This window comes from Marmota flaviventris, chromosome 1 (genome assembly GCF_047511675.1).
Source record: "Marmota flaviventris isolate mMarFla1 chromosome 1, mMarFla1.hap1, whole genome shotgun sequence".
Taxonomy (NCBI): domain Eukaryota; kingdom Metazoa; phylum Chordata; class Mammalia; order Rodentia; family Sciuridae; genus Marmota; species Marmota flaviventris.
In genome coordinates this window covers 10,173,348-10,193,722 of record NC_092498.1, presented here as the reverse complement: position 1 = coordinate 10,193,722, position 20,375 = coordinate 10,173,348, and positions in this window count along the sequence as shown.

Here is a 20,375-nt window from a genome sequence, read left to right as displayed (position 1 = left end):
AGGATTTTTATTATTAGTTTTTTGTTATTTGCATATATGATGTTTTTTGGTTTATTCACTTCATTCTCTGTATTTCAAAAAGCATCTGGGCTAAAAAATGTTTTAAAAAAACCAGTTGAATAATTTAATAGTTAATCCATCTGTTTTAACTATTGGTCAGATTTTTTTCTTTTCTTTTGTGTCTTTCCTTCCTTCCTTCCTTCCTTCCTTCTTTCTTTCTTTCTTTCTTTCTTTCTTTCTTTCTTGTGTACCAGGGAGTGAACCTAGAGGCACTTAACACTTAATTACTGAACCACATCCCTAGTCCCTTTATAAAAAAGTATTTTCTTTAGAGACAGGGTCTCCCTGAATTGCTTAGGGACGTGCTAAATTGCTGAGGCTGACTTTGAACTTGTGATCTTCCTGCCTCGCCTCCTCAGCTGCTGGGATTACTGGCATGTGCCACCACTCCTAGCTATTGTTCAGATTTTGTAAGACAACACTGTGTGTGTGTGTGTGTGTGTGCATGCTCTCACCCACGCACGTGTACGTGTGTGTGTGTGTGTGTGTGTGTGTGGGTTTTGTGTTCAGTTGAATGGTGGGTGAACATGGCTATATATACAAAATATTTCCCTTCCGAAAGGCTGAGAAAGAAATTGGAGTTCAGCTGGTGCAGTTAGCTGGACAGATTAGGAGGGGAAAATATGTCAGAGTGAATCTGAGAAGAGGGAAGCACTGGTGTTCTCCTTTTTGGAGCACAACGCTTTGGTAGACTTGTGTTTTGCTGAGCTAATCTCCATGCCTACTGCTTCCTTTAATGAACTGAAGATGATTTTTAATTGACGTCAATAGAAAATACTAAGGTTATAACAAGCAATATCCAGATTAACTGACCTTTCTTATCTATTTTCCTCTCATCCTCTAATTACATTTTCCCTCCTCACTGATCTAACTTTATTTCAAAATGTGTTCTTCATTGACTTGACTAACTTATTTCATGTTTCCTGCTCTGAAAGTATAATGTGCAATGACTTTTTTAAAACACCAAAGTCCAGAAAATAATTATAGTAAAAAAAGACAACTGTTCTTTGACATTGCCCCACAACTCTAATGGAAGTATATTTCCAGTGCCAAACACAATACTTTGATTTTCACCTAAAAAATAATGTTGGCGTTCAGGCAATACAGACCATGAGTGATGGACCAGTTAAATGTCGAAACACTTTTTGAGAAATAGCAGCAGCATCTCAAGGCTTTGAGTGTCTCCTGCCTCTCCTGCAGCCCTGATGTTTCCCCAGCACAGTCCAGAGCTCTTTATCATCCAGGGACTAAAAAGAGGACTGTCTCAAGATGTCACCTAGGTTTTGTCAAATAAAGTTTGTTCTAATTAGCCAACGACTTCATGACCAATAATTTGAATCTGACTCAGCTCAGTTAATTTGGCCTTGGAACTGCCTCAGCTCACTTGACGAACATGAGACTCAGCATCTCACTCTCCCTGTGCCTTTGCACTAATGCATGAATCATTCAGAAGAGCAGCACTGGGATTAATGAGATCATTAATGGGTTTTGAAATTAATACAGTCCTCATTAGAAAAAATGAATCATTGCCTGTCAAAGGTTGCACCTACACCATGTTAGACCACGTCAAGTAAGGCCTACTCTCAGGCAGGCACCTCAGACACACTCTTTGGTTCAAACACAAACACAGTGCGCTTGTCCTTTCATTCCAGGTATGGAACATCTAGAAAAATCTTAAATAGAGTACACAGTATCATAATATCATAACAATATAAATATGCTATTATATATTAACATTAATAAAATAATACACATTAACTCTAGGTTAGTATTTTCACCCTGTTTAATAAACTTTTATCAATTTTATGGAACTATTTGCAGAAGAGAAAAATGTGAATCTTTCATGAGTTAAACTACTCTGTTATTTGTGGGGAGAATAAAACCACCCAAAATAAATGTATCAGGAGCAAAAAACATAGGAGAAAATCCAGCCCCAAACTATTATTCTTTAATAATAAAATTTGATTGAAACATAAACCATATGCAGGGCACTGAAAAATAGTTAAGTTAAAAAAATGGTTTTGGAGAAATTAGGAAACTTAGTCACCAAATGCACTGTTGAAATTAAATTTTTAGAATTGGCAGTTGAAGTTGATTTATACATGCAGTGCATTTAGAATCATGGGCTGTGTATGTAGCTGGATATCTCACACAAACACACACACACACACACACACACACACACACACACTTTTGGCTGAGAAGTAGCTTTGATATGGACCAAAAGAAGCACAGTAACCAAGGCAATTTTAATTAATTATGCATGTGCTCAAAAACTTAGGAGAAAGTTCACTGAGGTCTGCAAATTACTTTTTTACATGTAATAAATTAGATGAGTTAGTAATCAGACAGAGAAGAGATACAGAAATAGATTTTTTGATAAAACACCTATATGTAATGCAATTTGAATTTTTGTAGTGTAGTTAATGATTTTTTAGTATAAAAGGTTTTTTGTTGTTGTTATTGTTGTTATTTGGTTTTTGTTTTGCTTTGTTTTTTGTTCTAAGGATTGAACCTAGGGACACTTCAACACTGAACCACATCTCCACCCCATTTTATCTTTTTATTTTTATTTATTTATTTTATATTCAACCCTTATTTTTCCCTTATTTTTCTTTCTTCCTTTATTTTCTGATTTTGATACAGGCTTTCACTAAGTTGTTTGGGATCTCACTAAGTTGATGAGGCTAGCCTCAAACTCCAAATTCTCCTGCCTCAGCTTCCACAGTCACTGGGTTTAATGTGTGTGGCACTGTGCCCGACTGTAAAAGTCTCAACATTGTTATATGTTTAAAATGTTTTATAATAAATTGTTGAAAAAAATATTTTCTACATGAGACAAGGTTCTCCTTATATTCATTTTTTATGTTATTTCCCTCCCAAAAGATTGATATGCAAAGTTGCATTTGGGGTCACTGTGTTAAAGCATTTTCTCTATAACCTTGAACACTTCAATAAAGATCAGACCCACAGGAAATAGAGTTGACAAAATCTGAGCTTTGGGTAATTTTTGACATATACTTCTTTTAGTAAGATGCAACAGAATTGACTATTGGTATGATAGGTAGTACAAATAAATGGAGTTAGTATTTTTGTCCATTTTTCTGTAAAATAAGATCAACACTGAGTGTGTAGGGAAGCTTATCAAGATGCAGATGCTTAAGGATTATGATACTTATTTTTGTATGAGGCCTGTGCTTTTGTGTGCTTCCTGTGCTTTTAACAAGTGCAAAAATGAAACAGAAATCAATAGAGCTAAGCAAAGAGCGATGTTTGTCATATTTAAAATGTTCTCCAATAACAACAAGAATTTTTTTTTATTTTGTTAGGAATTTAAAGAATACTGTCAACAATGATTTAACTGAATAAAATTAATGATTAACTCTCTCTGTCTGCACTGTAAATTTTATTGTTATTTTGTTACTAAGAACAATTCCAAACCTGTGGACTTTTCATGAAATGATCCGTTTAACCCCTATTTCTAACTGAAATCGGGTTCTTACCTACGAATGCCACCTTCTTTACATTAAACCATTTGCTCCTCTATTTCCTCTGGCATGGCAACAAGAGGGCAGCTTTGATACTCTTCTACAAGCCTGGACCACTCCTCTTCCACCTGCATGCTCACAATCTTTCTCCTCTGAGGGTTCTGCCATGCAAATAAAAGTCCCTGTTATCATAATCATATGGCATTCTGGCCAATTCTTTCAGTCACTGAACATCAGCTTCACTGATCGTCTCTCCTTTGCAAGTTCCAATATTACCCTGAACAACCTCAACATCTGTGTGATCAGTGTAGCAAACCACTGTAAATCAAATATCCTTGGCAAATGTTCACTTAGGCCAGACTTTTATGACCACACTTCAGATCTTACTCCTCTGAACTCTGGCTACTTAGAGTCTCTATTTCCATAATAACACATTATTATGTCTCATGTTCTTTGGAAGCCCTGTTCCTTTTCCACCAAATTCTGCTTGTTATGGTTATATTGTTTTGCATAGCTTATAATATAGCATTTATAGGACTCATGCTTCATAATTTCAACCACTTATGGTCATTTCCTTCCATTCCTTCCTACATCCTTTATTTTTCTGTTGCTCTTACCTTACAAATCCCTAATCTTAGCTTACTCCACCTAAATGTCCTCACTGCTCCTAAAATCTAGGCTACTCAGAATGGTCAAATAGAATCAGTGCCCCCAAGAGGTCATGGTGTCTGAACTCCTCTGGGGTCTCAGCACTAATATATCATTTTATATAATTTCTGGTCATATCCATTTCCAACTGCTACCACAACTAATCCAAATGCATCTCCATCTTTATCAGCATGTATCCAAATTTGATAAGAAAAATCAAGACTACCCATGCAATTTTCCTACAATTTGTTCTCCTTCCTAAATGCATCTATACTTGTTCATTTTTACTCTTCCTTTTTCAGTGCCTAGATTTACATTGTCTCCATACTTGTACTCCATGACTAGAAAATTTCTGCAAAGTTTCAGAAAGATTGAAAATATTGATAAAAAGGAAATTTCTAACAAGAAGCTAGTATTAAGGCTTAAGATGATTGGTCTTAGTCATGAGAGATGAAAGAAGTTTAAATTGTACAATTTATATTTAGGAACTTCTCCTTATAAGGAGTTAGTAACATAAAAAGTAATTCAGAAAATGATTGAAGTTTTTATATAATCTTAGTATTATGTTTTGTTCTTGTTCGAATCTATATGAAATTTAAAACTTTATTTTCATATTCCATATGCATGATGGTGCATGCCTGTAATCCCAGTGACATGGGAGACTGAGGTGAAAAAGATCTCGAGATTGAGTTCAGGCTCAGTAACTCAGTTAGGCCCTGAGCAACTTAGCGAGACTCTGTTGAAAAACAACAACAGCAAAAACAATATTTTTTTTAAAGGCAGGGGGCAGGGCTGGGGATATGGCTCAGTGACAAAGCACTACTGGGTGCAATCCCTGGTACCAAACCAAACTAAACAAACCATTCTATCAATATGTGCCCATGATGTTGTCACATTACCAGTGTAGCATTAACAACAAAATTTACTTCAAAATGAATCTTGAATTTTAATCAATTTTGGCATTTGTATTAAAACTTCATAATTAAAGATCATTAATAACTTAATAAACAATGACTTCATGTATTATAATTTATAATTATAGCATAGCAGTAAAGAATGCAGGTTTTGGAATTGGTTTTCTGGTTGTAAATTCTACCTATGACAAACAACATAATGATAACCACTGTGAAATTAGGAAAGCTATTCAATCCTATGAGTCCTCTGCCATATATGTACAACAGGGTAAACAAATACTTAAATCATAGGGCTTGTTAGGTGAAAATTAGTTAATGTACATTAACCACCTGATATAGAATCTGGAGCAAAGTGAACATAAAATATATTGTAGCTATTATTATTATTATTATTATTATTATTATTATTATGCCATTTATTGTACCAGTAATTCAGATTGAGTTAAATAAATTGATTTTCTTCTTATATTTCCTTTAACATATATTAAGTGTCATGTTCCATATATATGTATATATATGTATATATGTATATATATATATATATATGTGTGTGTGTGTGTGTGTATAGTGAAAAGCATAATTTTTCACTTGAGTTATTACAAGTTTTCTGTATGTTTCACAAAATAAACATACCTTTATAATATTTATTGATTAATAATTTAGTATTTGTCTTCTTATTGTTTTTACATTTTAAGGCAAGAAGCCAAGGTTATTTAATTGAACATTTAAATATTTCTCCGATATTTCAAAAGGGAAGGTTCCCAAATTCATTAAATCTCTCCAACATAGCCTTAAACATAATGCATTCTCCATGGCTAAAAGATGATAAAAATTTGTCTTAGGAGTCAGTTTATCCCTACATAGTCAATATTGGATTGGTGACATCACACAATGAAATGATTACAAACAATGCAACAAAAATCTCCCAGTGTTTTCAAATATTTAAAATACATTATATGTTTATATTTAGGTATAAAAATACATGTTAAAGCTTGGCCCAGACCTGCCTCACTGACCTGCACAGGAGCTTGGGCCCAAGGTAGGCTCAAGTCCATCCGGTCACTGGCAGACACCCACTGGAGCTCAGGCTAGGCCTAGGACCACCTCTGCCCACCAGCAGATACCCACTGGAGTCAGGCTTGACCCAGATCTGCCTCGTTGATCTGCACAGTAGCCAGGGCCCAGGGTAAGCTTGGGTTCCCTACCACCACCATATGGGAGCCTAGGTCTAACCCACATCCATCTTGAGACACTGCAGCCATTCCTATATCCTCCCCCATGCAGTATCCTCTACCTTGGGACAACAGACAGGACCTACAAGCAGCTGCAGCTTGGACAGGCATTCCAAAGCCAGTGAAAGGCCCACCCTTTTAGCCCCATTTCTGAAAGATGGTGCATCTATCTTGGGGCACCTCCACTGCTATCTCGAGTTACCTCCTGCTACTACTGACACCACCTATAGTTGCAGTAGCATCCATTTTGGGACACCAGCAGGGTCTGGAAGCCCAACACCAAGGTGAGGCACAGATAATCTATACAGATACTACAAGATTATAGGGGAGAAACTGTAATACCTCAGATCTACACTGCAAGTAAGGAAATCACATAGACAACATGAAAAAAACAAGGAGGAAAGTGCCCCAAACAAACCAGGATACTACAATAACTGAACCCATGGACAGCAAAGTTGATGAAATGTCAGAGAAGAAGTTCAGAAGGTTCATAATTAAACTGATCTGTGAATTAAAGAATGACCTAAATGGGCAAATACAGGTAAAAATGTATCATTCCAACAAAGAGATAAGAGAGCAAATATAGGCAACCATTGATGGCTCCAATAAACAGATAAGGGAGCAAATACAGGCATCCATTGATCACACCAACAAAGAGATAAGGGAGCAAATACAGGTAGCAAAAGATTACTTCAAGAAAGAGATACAAATTCTGAAAAAAGAATCAGAAATCCTTGAAATTAAGGAAACAATAAACCAAACAAAAAACTCAACAGAAAGCATCACCAACAGACTAGATCACTTGGAAGACAGAAAGTCAGATAACGAAGACAAAGTATACAGTCCAGAAAATAAAGTTGACCACACAGTGGAGATGGTAAACAGAACATCCAAGAATTATGAGATAGCATCAAAAGAACAAATCTAAGAGTTATTGGGATAGAGGAAGGCATACAGTTTCAAACCAAAGAAATGCACAATCTCTTCAATGAGATAATATCAGAAAATTACCCAAACATGAAGAATGAATTTGAAAGTCAAATACAAGAAGCTTACAGGACAACAAATGTACAAAATCAAAACAGATCTACACCAAGGCACATTATAAAGAAAATGTCTAGCATATAGAATAAGGAGAAAATTTAAAAGCCAAAGAAAAAGGAATCAAATCACATATAGGGGGAAACCAATTGGTATCTGAGCAGATTTTTCAACCCAGACCTTCAAGGCCAGGAGATCCTTGAAGAGCATATACCAAGCTCTGAAAGAAAATGGATGTAAACCAAGAATCTTATATCCAGCAAAATTAAGCTTTAGACTTGATGATGAAATAAATAAAAACATTCCATGATAAATAAAAGTTAAAATAATTTACAAGTAGAAAGCCTGAACTACAGAATATGCTTGGCAGAATATTCCATGAAGAGGAAATAAACAAATAACAATGAAAATCAGCAAAGGAGGTATTACACTAAGGGAAAAACTAATCAAAGGAAAAACCAAGTCAAGTTAAGTACCAAAAATGGCTAGGAATACAAATCATGTCTCAATAATAACTCTAAATGTTAGTATCCTAAACTCACCAACCAAAAGACATAGGCTGGCATTGTATTAAAAAATTATACCACAAAATACTGCCTCCAAGAGACTCATGTCATAGGAAAGACATCCACAGACTGAAGGTGAATATTTGGGAAAGTTCATACCACTCCCATGGACTGCGGAAGCAACCAGGGGTTTCCATCCTTATAATAAATAAAGTAAACTTCAAGCCAAGGTGAATCAAAAGGGATAAAAATAGACATTTCTTCTGCTTAAGGGAACCATTAATTCAAAAAATTGACAAAAAGACCTAACAATAATAAATATATATATGCCCAAAACAATGGGGCATCTATGTTCATCAAACAAACTCCTCTCAAGTTCAAGAGCCAAATTGACCACAACACAATAATTCTGGGTGACTTTAACACACCTCTTTCACCACTGGATAGATCTTCCAAACAGTAGATGAACAAATAAACTATAGAACTCAATAATAAAATCAATAACTTACACTTAACTGACATATATAGAATATTTCATCCTTCAACAAGTGAATATACTTTCTTCTCAGCCTCACATGGATCCTTCTCTAAAACAGACCATATATTATGCCACAAAGCAAATCTTAGCAAATACAAAAATGTAGAGCTACTACTTTGCTTTCTATCAGATCATAATGGAATGAAATTAGAAATCAATGACAAAATAAAAAATAAAAGCTATCCCAACACCTTGAGACTAAATAATATGCTAGTGAATGAACAATGGGTTGCAAAAGACATCAAGGAGAAGATTAAAAAATTCTTAGTGGTGAATGGGAACACAGATACAATGTATCAAAATCTCTGGGACACTATTAAGGCAGTACTAAGAGGAAAATTCATTGCATGAAGTTCATTCCTTAAAAGAAGAAAATGTCAACAAATAAAAGACTTAATATAACATCTCAAAGCCCTAGAAAAAGAACAACTCCACACCCAAAGCAGTAGAAGAGAGAAAATAATTAAAATTAGAGCTGAAATCAATGAATTTGAAACAATAGAAACAATTCAAAAAATTGACAAAACAAAAAGTTGGTTCTTTGATTTAAGGCTGCTGATTCATAATTGCAGCGGGGTGGGTACATAGGAGGAGTAGATGAAGTCTAGACAGGGCAAAGGAGAAAAGGGGAGGGAGGGGAAGGGAGTGGGTATGGGGGTAGGAAAGATGGTGGAATGAGATGGACATCATTACCCTAAGTACGTGTACGAAGACACGAATGGTGTGACTCTACTTTGTGTATAACCAGAGTTATGAAAAATTATGTTCTATATGTGTAATATGAATTGTAATGCATTATGCTGTCATACACAACAAATTAAAATTAAAAGTGAAAACAAAGAAGTTACAGAAATCTAAAGTTAAAAAAATACATGTTAAAATGTGTATACATATGTCAAAGCTCTGTGTTTTATCAGTGTTGTCTTGATGTTTTTTCAAAAAAGATCACTCTATAACATGAAATGGGTAGCCATCCTTCACAGAAGAGCTGAATAACCATGACAAAAAGTATCCAGACACAAGAGACGTTGGTAATTTGGGGATGAATTATAATTGAAAGCATGTGTGCCTGAAAAGGATCAGTGGGGTGACTATGTTAACAAGCCAAAGCAGATGGTCCATTTCCATTTATAGTGGTCAGATGAGGTTGCCGAAGCCAAAAATCATGGCATCCATTTCAGAACCAGTATTTCTAAATATTTTCTCTTATGTGGCAAATAAAAATAAATGCATCTTTTTCAGACCAATGCTCTCATGTGAAAATAGCTATTATAAATGAAATATTGTCTCTAATTATTGTTCATTATAGCATGCTTTTCTTGATTAGCTTACTTATTTTTAATGTAGCTGCCACTGTATATAAACAAGGGAATATCAGCATGAAGAGAATGGCTATATCTGAGGTACAATTTAAAATTATCATAAAATACTTAAATATTCCATGGAAATATCACAAAATCTCTTGGCATAGAAGTCCACAGGCATACTGAGGGTTTAATGTTCAAAAGTAGTACCTATTGAGTAAGGAGGAAATTTAGTTGTACAAAACTGCTGCAGTCATTATGTAAGGAATTAAGGAGTATGTGATAATATACCCATGACATGATCACATACATTTGGTTCTATACATGTAATTCCACACCAAATGAGCATTGAAGGTGTTAATATTACAATTCATTTATTGGACATTAAATGCCAGGAAGGTAACATATTGGATATATTCCCAAAGTAATTAGATGCCATGTCTGTGCTTCTAACTTCATTCTGACTTGAAATTTCTGCCTCATACTATACTCACTAGTGTCTGGTTACTACATAAAACAAAACCAGAACAGCATGTGAAAGAGCATTAGAAATTATACATTATTCTCACCAAAGACCCTTAGAGGGTGATAATATTTTTATCTTATTGTATGGTATTCCCCCAGTGTCCTTTAACTTTTATTCATCCTTAAGGAATTTTTGTCTTAACCACTGTGAAGGTCCCTGCTACCCAAGACTGAACCCGGTGTCCTAGAGCTCTCTACCCTCAGATACGCCACGGGTACTTAACCACTTTATTGTAATTTCCTGTTTCCTCTTCTCTCTGCCTTGCTTGATGATCTGCAGAAGTATGTGAAACACTTCAGAAAGTCACTCAAAAAATTGCCTTGACTTGCAATTTCTGCATATTGTGCAATTTATTGGAGCTACCCTATGACTTTCTTTGATTTTTCAATTAAACATATAAATTCATGCAGCACTTTTGCCAAATCAAATATGGAAGAAATTTCTTAGAACAAAATCCTGATGCTTGTTAATATTGATACAGATAATTATTATATTAAATATTCCTGTCCTCAAACCTTCTATTTTATCCTTTGCTATATTGATTTTGTCACATTAGATGTGACTGTCAAAGTGCTTTCTGCTTGCCAGTAAACTGGCAAGTCTTAATTTTGTCAGGATTAAATGAACCTTGAGTACATTGTAGGATCATGACACAGAGAAACCCTCATGTTGGAATTTTTCTGGGAGTGAAACCTTGTCACATTAAAAAAAAAAATAAACTGTTAAAACACAGGATGTCAAATATTAAAAGATGATTCAATAGCACAGTCTTTAAACCCAGATGACTTCTATTAAACATCTGCTTACTTGGCAAAGGCAAGGACCTTTGTTCTAGAGGTTGACATGCATCTCTATAATATTTGCAGTTAGCAAAAGCTAACCATTACTCTTAAAACTGATCAACAAGCTCAATGATTTTAGTATCATGAATATTCCCCAGGAGGTTAGATGTATGTCTTCCTATATATCTACTTTTCAAGTGCTTTTACTTGTAATATTAATCTTGTCCACTATATTTCCAACTAGAGAACATATAAGGATTTTGCCCTTACCCAAAATTATACTCAGCATTTTAAATGCAAACCAGAGCTGCAAGTTTTTATACTTTGCTAAGATTGTAAATCTGCATTCATATTCAATAGGTAACCAAAATCACAAAACCTTGTAATTGGAGTCACAAGTGAAAAAAATAAGGAGAACTGCAGGCCACAAATGTTTGGTATCCTAAAAATTTATGTCCTGAGCATATGCATTTAAATACTTAAAATAAAGATATATATATATATATATATATATATATATATATATATATATATATATATATATAGAGAGAGAGAGAGAGAGAGAGAGAGAGAGAGAGATAGATATATACACACACACACATATATATATACACATACACACATAATATATCTACAGATATATATATGTAATTTTTCTTTTCCACTTTCTAAAGATTCTTTAACAGAAAAATAAAAGCTATACAATAAAAAGATTCAATAAAGAAAAGATATCTGTGCCAACAACCATAAATTGAATATTACTACAAATTAGAGTAGTGTTTATCTTTGAGTTTAATAGCAGATCAAACAACAAAAAAGAAAAACTAGGTTAATTAATATTCACCCATTGATATAAGTAAATAAATGAGTTTTTCTGAAAATATAATTTATTTTACAAATAATTATATGAAAAATTTACCTGCTAGATACCATGTAAGTTTGTCTTCACATGTCACCCAGGCCTACAGACTAGCCTCTGGATAATTAGCATTTTTCATTGGCTCCCTAAGTTGTATTTTTATACACTTGACTTTGTGGATCATTTTCCCAGAAACTTCATATTGTGCATGTACTCTTCCTAATCTTGTCCGCTATATTTCCAACTAGAGAATATATAAGGATCTTGCCCTCACCATGTTGGGCAATGTCTTGGAGTAGAGTACAATTTTTTTATGAGTGAAGGATCTTCACATGTTTCATAATAATAAGAGATTATTTCTGAATGACCAGGTTGGAAGAAAATATTAACTCTGCATTACTGGGAAGTATGTACAATTTGTTTTGAGGCAATCCTAGTTGGAATTCCCTCAGGCACCATATAAACCCAACTCCAATATATCCCTGCTCTAGGTGGATCTTGGTTTGTGGGGAAAAATTAAATCTTATTTTTGAAACATTGAAAACAATATGACATATGAATATATAGGATTTGAAACTGAAGCTTATTTGTTCTGGGCCAAAGTTCTTTGGTTCCAGCCTCCAAACTCTACCCATTAACCCGCCCTCACTTGGACAGTCATCCAGTACATGACAGACGCCTCTCTCAATCAAGACCATTTCCTCACCGATCTCACTCCACATAAGATATCCAAACCTATTGGAAACTTTCATTTTTAAGACCTATTTTATTCCTCTGAAATAATGCAGAGACTGTTCTAGTACTTTGTGACACTAAACTTTTGTCCTCTTAGCCCAATGAATCTGGCACTCTCTTATCAGGAGACTTAAGAGAGGAGGGAATTCTCAAAGTTGGTGTGTGTTATATTTGCCTACAGAGGAACTGGAAAATGCAAACATCTGGGTTCCATTAGCCTGTTATTGACTGGTTATGAGTGATATCCTAAAACACTTTTTTAAAATTTATGTATGACAGCAGAATGCATTTCAATTATTATTACATATATAGATATATTTCATATCTCTGGTTGTATGCATGGTATATTCACACCAATTTGTGTCTTCATAACTGTACATTGGATAATAATGATCATCACATTCCACCATCATCAATTACCTCATGCCCCCTCCCTTCCCTTCCAAAAGCCTTTTTATAAAAACATAAAATCTTACTTTATGGAGCTTTGATTTGTGAAAAAGAAACGTATTTTGAGTCTTTCCCCCTTTATAAGGCATAGGACTATCAAATAACAAATGTTAAAATATTTCAGTGAAATGGTTTGTATTTCACCTTCTAACGAATAAGATGGTAGGTGAATTTCCTATGGATATTAAATTTAGAGACTTTACTGTGGTCCAAGCATCATTTGCATTGGAACTATTAAAGACGTTTGCTAGAGTTTGTCTTCACATGTCACCCAGGCCTACAGACTAGCCTCTGGATAATTAGCATTTTTCATTGGCTCCCTAAGTTGTATTTTTATACACTTGACTTTGTGGATCATTTTCCCAGAAACTTCATATTGTGCATGTACTCTTCCTAAAGTATTCTTCCAAAATCATTTTCCTTAACAAACCATTAGAAGTTGTTACACAACATGGTGGTTCAATTCTGAAAATAAATGTTGGCTTTAGAAATCAGTTGAAAAGTCCATTTTAGAACATTTTAAAGAAATATATACTCTTCCTTATAGAGATATATTTATGCTGTTCTCTTTACTTGGGTAACTAAGCATGAGAGTACACAAAGATAATAGGAGGATAAACAATTTTAAGGATTTGGACAAAAACTCAGTTGAAATCTCAAAGTACAGGCAAGACTTCATCCCTGTCAAAGTTATAGGTCAATTACTTGTTTCAACTATACATTTTTAAAACCTAGATTTTTCTTAATTTCATGTAAAATAAATTTCAAGTAAAACATGAAATCGATGCATTCACCAGAGTACTAAAATACGAAATATATACCCTTCTGGCTTAATATTTTTACATGAAAATTAAAATAGGGCCCCAAATTTTACAAATTTGGCCTTCATATTTCAGAGCTCAATTAAAAATAGCATTAGCATCTATTACAGCATTTGAACATTCACTGACATCAATAATACTCATTTATTTATATCATCAGCAACTAAGTAAGGAGACCAAACTGCTGTGTGGGACACAGCAGAAAACCAGAGCTTTATGTTTTAGTCCTTTGCTCCAAGGCACATCCTCAACACAAGCTTCATTTTCCTCATTTTTCCCCCAAGTGAGGAAGAAGAGCCCTAACGTGCTTGCAAGGACCAGAAGCTGTCTCCATTGCTCCCAGCACAGGAGGCGATGCTGGCTGTCCAGGACCCATCCTCACTGGACTGTAATTTTATCAACCTGTGCCAAGTGTTCAGGTCTCAAGCTGAACTCTTGCGGTACAGGTGGTACCAGGAAGGTGTCTGCAGAGTGCTTTTCATGGCGACTGCACTATGTACAGTGCATCTTGATTTTACACAAGCCTACAGGGTTAAACTGCCTCAACTCTCTGACAAAGGTGTCTTCTTTGGAATGAGTGACTTTTTAGAGCTGCTGCAGATGTTGTTGGATTCAGGGAAAGGTATGCTGGCTGTGAGCAAAACTGACTGCTAGAATTGTGATTTCTTGTCACTCAGACCTTTTGAGGGTTTTTTTGTCCAGAAAAATTGATAGACTGTTGCCAAAACTACTGCCTGTATCCAAGATCCTTCTTACTTTCCCAGTTCTTGACTCCCTGACCTTGACTGATTGGTAAGACTTGGATGTCTAAAATGACCTTATCTTCTCTTCAAATCAGTGGTAGCACCTGGACTTCACAGCTGCCTCCTTGCTCAGTGCTTAGCTTTGACCTCCCATACCCTTCTGATCACCTCACCTTGCCCTGCCACACCCTGTTCTGAGCTGTTTGAACTTGACACCTGGGCCCCCTGGCCCCCTGGTCCCCAACCACTTCCTCAGACACAAAATGCTTGCTTCTCAACTCTCTCCGACTTTAGGGGCTTCTTGTCAAGACATGTGTTTTCTCTGGTGACAAAGCTAAATTTCCCTCTAGTGTGTTAAGGGCAATCTTAGCAATAGCTGCCAGCAGATCAGCAGATCATCAGCTTGTCCACAGTCACCAATTTTATCTGCCAGTTGAGAGCAATTCATCATCATTAAATGTTGCAGAGAGACCTTTCATAAACAGAATGTGGGTGAAGCTTTTATTTCTGGTATTCATTGCCAACAGCTTACATATGAGACCAAGTGGGTTTTGGCAAAAGAGCAAAGTGTGATCATTTCACAATAATTTATTTATTTAATGTATTTTTTGAGAATATAGTATTAGGTAGCCCTTGAGGATGCACATCAAAGGATTTCTCTAGTAATTTACAAAGGTGCTTTTCTCCAGAAATAGCAGATAAATGACTCTTGCATGCATTAATTTGAAGAGACTTTTCTCTGACTCCAGATAGTTAGAATGAGAATTCTACCACACACAAAATATTACTCATCCTTTGCATGAGAATTCATAATTTCCAAAATTATGTCACAGCAATTATCTCATTTCAGCATGGCAAACACTCTATGAGACAGACAGGGTGAATTAATTGGGAACTGCTGTTATGGCATGCCCTATCTTAGAGTAACAAAGAGATGATTTCTTGCATCACACCAAGGGTTTATTTTATCAAACTCATACTTGTAATTTCACTATATGAACCAGATAAGCAGAGGTTGAGTATTTTTAGGAAATACATATGTAAGGACTTAGGACTAAATACATACTGAAGTGTTTCATAAGAAGTTAAGTTATTCTGGGCTGGCTCCAGAAAATATTTAGAGTATGTGTGTTCACGCATGTTTACGTGTGTGTTTGAATGTTACCAACAGGTAGACATAGTTTAAAAAGTGGTTTTCATTTTATTAATTTATTTTTGTAATTTTTATCTGTTTGAAATTATTTTCAAATACAGAGTAAGAAAAAATAAAATAGATCATCAAATATCAACACAAAATTTTCACCAAAACAAAGAGAAAATCCTTAACTCAGAGTTTGCAACTGTTTTGTGTTTCTCAAAGTATTTTGTCCTTCCCTCTTGTCACTCTATTGGCTAGCCAGTCAAGGATGGCCCATTTCTGTCAACAATAAAATACATATGAGTTTCACTTTCAGTTTTTATGGGAAAAAAAAACTAGCTAAGGGCAGGGACCACATCTTATAAATTCTCTGAGTATTTTTATAAACTTAAAAAATTTATAAATTTTTATAAGTATTTTTAACTCATAGTTTTAAATGATTTATAGCTTGGAAACAGTGTGTTGACTATTCTTCCTCTTTCTTTACCATATATGTGGATTTTGTGGGCATATCATATGTTATAGAATCCCTGGGAATTTTTAATTTCATCTATTTTAATATTTATTGGAACTTCATTGTAAAGACAGAAAGTTAAAAAGATCTTAAAGGTTTTAAGATCTTTTTTATTAGATAACGTAACCATTATGGAGAAATGTAAATTTCATTGGGTTGTTTTTAGATTCATAAAGAGAGTGTTTTCTCTTATAATCAGTAAATTCCACATTAATATCATCTTCATAATTTATGCTTTTGTTTTATATTTTGATTGGAAGTGTATTAGACAACATCAAAAAATGATAATAACTTGAGTAAACTGCCAATTAGAAATAAAATAATTACCATGTCAAAAAATTTACAATTTATGAGAATCACTAGATAGGCATCTACCAACTTTAATACATAAAATAATGTCAAAGAAAAGAATCAGAGGTTTCCTTTAAAAGCTGAATTTTAATAATCCCATCTTCATTAATTTACAAAGGACAGTTTTTGGAAACAGTAGATTTATAACACTGACAACTAAAAAATCACATATCTAAAATAGCTGTAGTTAAATTACTACAAAAATCTACTTGAATCTTTCTGCTCTACTTGAAAAAAAAAGATATTTTACATGTCCAGAACCTAATAGATTTGCTTCAGCCATTTGGTTTAAATTTTAGAAGCACTGTCTAAAATAACTCCAGGATGAAAATGTAGCACATTAGTTATGTCTAAAACGTTGTAATGGACCTCAATAACTCCAGAGAATACTGCTGAGTAAAAGAGAAAGGGCAGAAAAATTAAGAGAAACAAAGTTTTGTACAAATAAAGTATTTTAGGGAATTCATTAGAACTTTGGGTTCAACTCTGGCGTTTTACACTGAATATAAGGAAAAATACTTTGTTTTACAGAATTATCTATTAAAAGTAAATCTTTGGCATAAAAGATTAAGTCTACAACTTGAAAGGAGTTTGATGGTCTGCTAGCATGACCCTCAATTATATCCAGATCATCCTCAATTTCCATTATTGATCTTGTGAAGAACACTTCAGATGTATCTAGATGACTATAAAAAATAGCTTTAAATAAAAAGAAGAAATTGTAAAATTTGTACCTCTTCTACTGCAACATATACTATCTTTATCCTTAATTGTTTTTATTAATCTCAATGAGAACTAAAAATAGCATGGTCAATTTCTTCATACTGCACAATTTTATTATCTAATACAAGTGGATATGTGGTATTCTTCAGTCTATCTCATTTATTATTGTTCAAGTAGAAACAAATTATATTACACTATAATTATTCTATACTATAACCCACAGTATTCATATGAAAACTGAATCAGATACATTTTTTTCTTTCTTCTCCATTAAAAATATGCTTCAATCCCCCATTTTCATGGGTGTGCCTGTGTGTATTTGTGCACGCACATATGTGTGATCCTGAGTTATAAAGAATTTGAATTATAGAATAGATTTTATGCTTCCCGACTACATGTAATCAAAACAATAAACTAAGATGATGAAATAGTTAATTCAAGATAAAGAAAGGAAATAAATACATGAACTCCCTGAATTTGAAAACATTTTAAATGCCCAAGAAGAGAAAGCAAAAGACTTCTTGGTATGTAATGATATGAAACATATTAGTAATTAGAATAAATTTCTAAAGTTAGCAGAATTAAAACTTCTAAGTTAAATATTTTTAAAAAACAAATATTACTGCAAACTTATTTTGTACAGCCACAAGAACTATCCTGTTACTCCAAAAATGTTAAGTTAAAGTCTCTCTCTTAGGAAAGCTTCTCATAAGGCCCATTCTGACTCTTGATGTAGAACATAGACAGAGACAGGGCTGGGATTTCTCTAATTAGATACTGAAATGTTATCTACCATGGTTTGGGTGTGACCAAATGACTCTCCATTTGTCAACTCCAGTCCACCACCTATTTTCTTTTCTTTTTTTTTTTTAAAGAGAGAGGAGAGAGAGAGAGAGAGAGAGAGAGAGAGAGAGAGAGAGAGAGAGAGAGAGAATGAATTTATTTTTAATATTTATTTTTTAGTTCTCGGTGGACACAACATCTTTGTTTGTATGTGGTGCTGAGGATCGAACCCAGCCACACGCATGCCAGGTGAGCGCGCTACCACTTGAGCCATATTCCCAGCCCCCACCACCTATTTTCAGCACAAAATGTTACTGGAACACAGCCACATACAACCACTTATCAAAATACTGGCAGTGACTACTTTCAAGCTGGGCATATTTTCAGTAGTTGTGACAGAGATTTCCGGAGCTGTTACTAGCTGATCTGGTACAGAAAAAAAAAAAAAAATGCTGATCCCTGGTTTATACCAACAATATGGTAACTTGCAAATACGTTGTAATATAACTCCTCCAATTATTATTATTATTATTATTATTATTATTACTGGTAATATATCTCTTTCATTTATTTTTTTTTTATCTTGGTCTTTTGAATCTAATAGACTTGTGTTTATTCTTAAGGGATTGCTGGAGAGAAAAATGAAATAATGCTTAACAGTGATAGCTGAGTTCCAAAAACGTGCCTTTGGTGACATCTGTGTAAGTATGCTCCAAATCTGAACACTTTAGAATTTAATTTTGTTTTCACAGTATCAACCAACACTGTTGCTGTGGCCGTGGCAGCTCCAAGTTTTCTTCAGTGTCTCTGAAGTTGATCACCATGGAAGCATTCTCAGACTGCTTTGATTACTCACACACAAAAGTGGGAGGGGGCTGCTAAAGTGGTGGTTTTGCAAAGGAAGCATTTTTTTAATTTATATTCTCAATATAGGAAAGGTAGACATGCAAAGGATTCAAAATATTGAAAAATCGCACATTTAAAAATATTAAACTTTTGCTGCATTTGGAAATATTTTTTTAAATGTAATTTAAGATGATTTTAATGAGAGCAATTTGGTCAGTAGCTGCTGAAAGCAAATACCAAGGCTTGGTAGCTGATGCATGGAGGTGACTAGGTGAGGTGGTTGGGAAAAGCAGACTGAGAATAAGGAGGCAGTGGGTGATATGTATCCCCAGGGAGGGAAGAGAGGACTTGCCAAGCTTCTTTGTCCCTGTGATTATGGCATGGGGGTTAGCAGAAAGAGAACTTCAGTCCTGAAGGAGAGCTTCTGTATGAATTCCACCAGGGAGCCTGAATAAAAAAGAAACATTTTAGCAACAGTAGTATTTCAGCAGGGTCAGTTGGAGTACAAGATGGCAAACATAGAGATGCCCATAGGGACAGACAAGGACCGCCCAAGGACCAAATGTTGCTCCAACCTTTCCAGCTCCTACCACTGAGACCCCAGGAAACCTGCAGGGGGAATTCCAAAGAGACTGAGTTTGAATTTATAATACTTAGTTTACTTAAAATCCACTAATATGATGTCTGGTTATTAGAAATAATTCAAGGGGTTAAAGTTAAAATGTTGCTAAGTGATAAAGAAATAAATATTTTGCCAGTTAAAGAATGGAAAGAGGGAGGATTAGAGAGGGTACTTTATATGTCTTTTTTATTTTTTCCACTATTCTTTTAATACCTGGTTCAAAAGAAGTAAAACTTACATATCAATATATAAAATCTGTCTTGGTGATTACATAAGACTTTTGTTCTTTCTGTGACTGCAAATGTAAACTAAAAAAAAAATACACTGGCATTATTTTTGTGCTATTAAATTAATCATGTAAACACATTAAAAATAGTAGAATAGGAAAAATAAATTTAATGTTTTTCTCTTTTGTTTAAAATATTTATTCAAACTGATTTAACTTTTAGCACATATATATGCATGCTTTATAAAATGGTGACATCACATTAACAAAAACTTTAATATTGCACTTTACTGACAACTCATCGAAAGTGTTTCTGTGCCATGTTTGATGACTACAAATCCATTTCCCTATCAGCTTCCTTCCCTTGGGAAACTGAATTTATTTGTAAAAAATAAAACTGCATAATGATGATCTAATTTTCTTTTAATGGTCCTCATCACATACCTAAATTTCCCTTTAACACTAACTTTGGAATAATTTAGAGTGTTGTTTTTTTTCACCTTTTATTTTATTTCTTTCAATTTC